The sequence below is a fragment of the Acinonyx jubatus genome, chromosome D3, assembly GCF_027475565.1.
Source record: "Acinonyx jubatus isolate Ajub_Pintada_27869175 chromosome D3, VMU_Ajub_asm_v1.0, whole genome shotgun sequence".
In the NCBI taxonomy this organism is placed as follows: Eukaryota; Metazoa; Chordata; class Mammalia; order Carnivora; family Felidae; genus Acinonyx; species Acinonyx jubatus.
Genome location: NC_069392.1, coordinates 49,592,320 through 49,599,155, shown reverse-complemented (window position 1 = coordinate 49,599,155; position 6,836 = coordinate 49,592,320).

Below are 6,836 nucleotides of genomic sequence, written 5' to 3'. Positions count from 1 at the left end.
TCACCTCCCAGAGGCCCCATTTCTTAAAGCCTAATGTCTAATGTGTTAGAGAACTATGGTTTCAACATATGAATCTCTCAGGAACATAAACATTTAGTCCACAATTCATTCATTTATTCTATCTTTTCTCTTCTTTTCTTTTTTCTTTTTTCTTTTCTTTTTCTCTTCTCTCTCTTCTCTTTTCTTTTCTTTTCCTTTCTATTCTAAATTTTCTATCATTTTATCTATTTTTTGTGTTTGACATCAGACTCCCCTGGCTTGAAGCACATTCACATTACTTACTACCTATGTGCCTTTTTGGATATGACTTAATTTCTTTATGTTTCTAATTTCTCACTGTAGAATATAAGAAAAATAATCATCCCTTTTTATAGAGTATAGGGAAAAACTTGATGGAAGTCCATAACACAATGTTTGACCCTTTTCCTCAATAAATGTAAAATCTGCTAAAATCTCGATCTCAATCATTTCTCATTATCTGTGGGTTTTGGTCTGCACTGTGTTAACAGAGATAAAGCCCAGATTTTTGTTTGTTTGTTTTTTCTTCATTCAACCCCACTTAACCACTTAACAAAAGATGATTTCATACTGTATTAAAATCTTGATGAAATAGAAAGGCATTATATTACAGCAAACATTTTTAAATTTTGAAATATGACTGGTCAAAATCTGTAACTATCATAGTCTTTGGGAATTCTTCACAGGTAGGTATTTCTCTCCCCTTTTTCAGTTTATTTATTTAAGATGGGGGGGAGGGGCAGAGAGACAGGAAGAAAGAGAAAATCCCAAGTAGGCTGTCAGCACAGAGCCTGATGTGGGCCTCGAACTCACAAACCCACAAACCGTGAGATCATCACCTGAGCCAAAATCAAGAGCCAGATGCTTAATTGACCCAGGTCTTCACAGGTAGATATTTCAAAGCAATTTTTCCAGGCTCTTCTCAGTCTCCCAGTGGACTATACCCACACACAAATCCTGTGAAATTCTTATGTAAAGCAGTCTTACCCAGCCAACTCTCTCTCCTCATATTTTAGACTAAATAGCTTCATTAGGTGTGTTTCTACACAATTCCTGAGATGAGTTCCGTAATTAGGTTTTACCTGGCTTTTATCCTGTAGAAAAGAAGGAAGGAGGGATAGCGAGAGAATAGAAAAAAAGGAAGGAAAAATGGGAGGATGGAAGAAAAGTCTTCAGAAACCAGCCCACTTAGGTATAAACAAGAACATTTTAAAGAAATCTCCTCATTCAATACAATATAAACTCTGTGTCCTCTTGCAAAAGGCAGAGAGCTCAAAATGATCTTTTTTACTGTTTAAATAATTTTGTCTGAAACTTGCTCTATGAATTGTCATCAATTAAAGTGCCTCAGATGCTAAGCTTCTGCCCAATTAGCAACTGTGTGTGAGTTTACCATAGACATAACTTGATAACACTGCATTTTCCCAAACAACTCATTACAAGGTAACGGGGTAATCTGACCTTTAAGGTGCTTTCCCATCCTGAGATTTTTAAAAGGCTGTGATTTCCTCAGGTATACACAAACCTCACTGAAAGTTTAAAGGATTTTAGTAAGTCTTATTCAAATTCATGGAAAAGGCTAAATGCTGAGTTCTGAATGGTTCACACAAATGGATTTATATGCTAATGTTACCAGAGATGTAGCCAGTCTGTATTTATTGACTTGATGGCTATTGTCTACCATAGACTTTTCTAAAATATTCCTTACCATATTATCTAAGAAGTACAAACTGTAAAGGCCATTGAGGTTCAGAATTTATCTATACGTGGGTGTGTTTGCCCCGTTAGCTTAGGAAATGATCATCTGAAGGCTTACCAGGCCTCTTGGAACACAATGTCTCTCCTTGAATTCACCTCCCAAACATTAAAATAAAGATACCGTCACCTGGTTTCCTTGCCTCGGTGAGGATTCTACAAACACTGCAGTATTTGGGTACACTACCTTTATTTATGTCTTTTCCCAGGGCTTCTTTCGCTAACTGTTCATATTTTTCTTCCTTTGTTATGTTGTGCCCCGTGGCATAGCTCAGTCAATCAATTATTGCAGTCAGGTCTGATGCTGCAGGATTCAAACAAAAGCCCACCAGCAACAAAGAAACAATGGCAAGAGCAAGCTGTGGTCTGTGTCACTAGATCAGCTGATCAGTCCATGACTGAATTGTTTTTAAATGTATGTCAATTCAAGAACAGGGCTCAGAGTTATATCTGAGGCATGAAAGAGAGGGGGAGGTGTGATTCCAAAACAGTTTTCTTCATAACAGTACAGAGCTGACCTTGCATTTAAAGATAGAGGATGGGAGAAAGCTATATGAAAGTGTGAGCAGTATGAATAAGTGCTGTTTATAGGGAGCTGTTTTAATACTCTTGCTAAAGCTGAACAATAGAAAGAGACAAAGCTCTGAAAAATGCATGCCTTTCCCTGTGATTGATCCCTTTATCTTTCGATTCCTCTCCAGATAATAAAACGCATTTACAGGGCAAACAAGCATCAGTGCCTTTATTTTCCCCAAATATGAGATATATCTTCCTTATTTAGAAATTTGCTATTAGAGCATTTGCTATAGCATATTTCTGCCCCCATCCCTAAATGCACCCCTGTTTAAAAATAAAGAATTTGACGTTTTGAAGTGAAAATCTGGAATTCCTTATAGAAATCTTTTTTGTTTTGTTTGTTTTTGGAATTAATGAACTCATTCTTGGCACAAAGGTACCTGGACTGATGCTAAAAATAAAATAGACTTTGAAGTGAAACAGACCTTGTTTCAAACCTAGATGACACTAGGAAAAAACCCAGGACAATTGCCAGATGAAAGTAAATGCTCAGCTTACATCAATTCCCATACTCCCCCCGCCCCAACTTTTAACCATGTTATTTCTAAATTTCTCTAGGACAACATAATTGCATAATAGCAATACATTGTATCTTAAATACACATTTAAGGAAAATACACATTGAATATCGACATTGTAGCAGAGAGTAGGATAAATGCTTCCACCCACTGTGTCACTGGCTTCTCATCATGACTCTTCAAGGTGCCCCCACCCCCCTCACCCCTTGCTTAAGGAAACTCCATTCTAGAGTTCTTAATAACACACTGACTGCATGTGGTTGTATGTGACAAACAGGTTTGGTTAAATCCAAGGATTTTTTGTTGTTGCTGTTGCTTTTCATGGGTGGTCTTCAAATGGTAGGGCGAATTAGAATCAACTCCAGGGGTTGAAAGAAAACAGACTGCTGGGCCCAGGCCCCAGAGTTTCTACTCACTGTGTCTAGATAGGGCCCCTAGATAGGGCCCCATGAGTTTGCATTTCTAACAGGTTCCCAGAAGGGGACCACACTTTGGAAACCACTGCTCTATACTGTGCTGCCTCTCATTGGAAAGATGTACTTGGGGTAGGCCACTCTTTACTACCAACAAGATTTGCTACTCAAGGTAAAATACTTGAGGGACACCTGGGTGGCTCAGTATTGCTGGATACTGTGCCTTTGTATAAATATACCAGAATGCATTGACCTAATCTTGTGTTAATATACATTTTGTGTTGTGTTGTTTCCATTTTTTTTTTCCTTTTACTGTTATTACAAAGGTGTGCTGAACATCCTTGGTAAAAGTGTTTATGAATAGATATAAATTTTAATTTTCTTCGGAAATTATCACCTGGAAATTATTACTTCGGGGACTCTTGATTTCAGCTCAGGTCATGATTTCACGGTTCATGAGATCAAGCCCATGACAGCATGGAGCCTACTTGGGATTCTCTCTCTCTCTCTCTCTCTCTCTCTGCCCCTCCCTCACTTGCTACCCCTCAAAATAAATAAACATTGAAAAAAAAAAGAAGATAAAATACTTGAAAATCATTTTAAAGATGAAATACTATATGGTGATAAGTTAAAATTTTTCAAGTTCTTGATTTTTAGACATGTAGAAATCACATGCTATGGGGATTAAAATAATGAATAAAATATAATCCATGGCCTCCAAGAGCTCATCAGCTAGTTGAGATTACATCCAAAGATAAATACTTAAATTTATCATTAGCAAGGCAAACACAATGAATCCTTCAGACTTTTAAAAAATGTACTCTGGGAATAAGTAGGAAATTCTATTTTAAAACAGCAAGTTATTACCTTCAATTTCCTTTACCCTTGAATCGCTTCCTCCCTCTGCCTCTTGCTTTCAGATAAAACTAAATTTATTCTATTTACCATGGCTACTTCTTCAAATCCCACTTCCATCTATTAAAAAATAAAATTCAGCTGAATAAATTGGGTAATTTAATAGGCTTTATTCTACAACTCAGGAATTGGGCAGCATCTCATCTAGCAAGCTGGAAGGAACTCCAAGGAGCTATACAAACTGGAAGGGATAAGGAAAGAGCAGATTACCTCAGCTACTTTTGGGGAATAGGGAGGGCCTATGAGGCAGTGTCTCACTGGTGCTGACCAGAAAATTCCAGACTGACAGGTTAAGAGTACAGTCCTGGGGAAAGCTGAAGCTGAATTAGGTTAGGTATTGAGCCTTGGTTTGGTGATGTGGGCTTAGCGCTAGTGACTCTATTTTGGACCTTTTCTTCCTTTTTAACACACTGAATCACAAAATAAGGCTTCCACATCAAAACAGTGAAACTGCAGGGGAAGAATTCACCCATAGCCTTCTAACTGCAAAATCCAAAGGTCCAAAAACAGCCCTTATGTTTCTGAGGCACCAGGCACATTGTTGATCATTCTCTGCCCTGCAAGCACCCTTAACCCAGGGAACCCCATCCTGTCTTTTGTTCCTCCCACTCTCAGACCTTTACGCTCACCTCTCTTTGTTTCTCAAAGCCTCTTCTGTCTCATCTAGCCTTTAAATTTGTTGTTCCCTGAGTTTTCCCCTAAGCTCTTTTCTCATATCTTATAAGACTTTCTCCATGTCACAAAGGAGTGATTTTTATTAAAATGAGACTCTACACCTTACTTCTCCTTCAAAAAAATCCACTGAATCCCATTTGCCCTAAGGCAAGTAAGGCTTCTCATCATGTGGCCTGATTAATTTTCCATGTGATATCTTGCTTCTCTTTGACTTGCTCAATTCATTGTCCATCTCCATAGATTCATTATTCCATTGGCTATTTTTAACTTAAGATACACATAATTGAGTGTGATTAACTCATTTCATGGGCACAAAAGACACTTCTTTCCTTTTCTCTGTCTTCCACACCTGTGATACTCTCCTGCCATCTTGATGCTCTATTCCTCCTTGATTTTTCTCATGCCAACAGACATACACACTAATGAATTTAGCACATTCTTACATATGGTTAGTACAATATATATTAACACTTGAAGATCATGCACTCTTTTTACGTGGTATTAGGTGAGCATATTCTTTACCAGTCTATTCATTATCATTCTTAGTCCTAATTTGCTTCACTTAGGGTTAAGAACTTGAAATTTACTTGTTTTTCTACATATAATTCTACTTCATTTATTTTGTAACAAATTTCTCTACTTTTAATTCATGCTTAATCACCATGGCTTAGTATTCCTAACGTAGACAACTTTCTTTATAGTTGAAACACTTCCTTCAAGATTGCTATTTTCAAATACAGACTTTTTTTGTGATGAAAATTCTAAAGCATTTTCACTCAGAGAATATTTACTTCACTCTCATATTTACATAGTAATTTAGCCATATATAATAATCTATGTTTAAATTTTCCTTGAAATTTTGAAAAAAATTACTCCATTGTCTTCATTTTAATCTATTTTTATTTTTAATCTATTTTTAATCTATATTTAAATAAATATAAATTAAGTAAATCTATAAATAAGTATAGATTAAATAAATATATAAATTTAATATATATTTATATTTAATATATTAAATTATATAATTTGTGTATAATATCAAATAATTATATATATTATACTACATACAACTTAACCATATTATATATTATGTTAAAGTATAAAATGTTTTATATCATATACATACTGCATATTAAATACATACAAGGATACAAGGCTTTGTATACTTTATCACTTATTTAGTTTTTTTTATTTTTCTGATATTTTTGTAAATGGTATTAGCTGTATAAGCCAAGTGGCTTGCATTTTTACTACATTTTATATTCCTGAGACCTTTATATATATAGATGCATTTCATTTATTTTCATTTCTGTGTAGAATTCTTTGTAGGACTACTGTTAAATGCATTATTCTCCTATTGATAACATCTTGTTTTGAGTAGTTGTAGTTTGCTTCAATTTGGTTTTACAAACAATGCTGCCATGAATATTCTTTGGTATGTCTTCTGGTGCACATGCTGAAGTTTTCTCCAGGGTAAATTCCTAGGATGGATTCCTGGAATAGTGTCTATGCACATCTTCAGCTTTATGAGACTGTACTAATTTATTTTTCAAAGTGATTGTTCTAATTTATATTCTCATTAGCAATCTTAGTTTCTCTACATCCTCATCAAAATTTTATATTTCTTGACATTTTATTTTTTGCCAATTTGATGATGAAATTTCATTTTATTGGAGTTTTTCAATACCAATTTGCCAGTTAATATTTTTTAACACTTTTGGTGGAGGACATTCATATATCCTCTTCTTTGAAGTGCCTGTCAAAATATTTTTACCATTAGTTGGTTTATCTTTTGCTTTGCCATGTGTATGAATTATTTTTATATCTTCTGTAATAATTTATTATATATGATATAGATTATAATCTATTGTAGATATATATTTGCGTGGGTGTGTGTGCACACTACACAGATATCTTCTTCAACTTTGTGATTTACTTTTAGTGCTCTGATTAATAGATTGTTTTT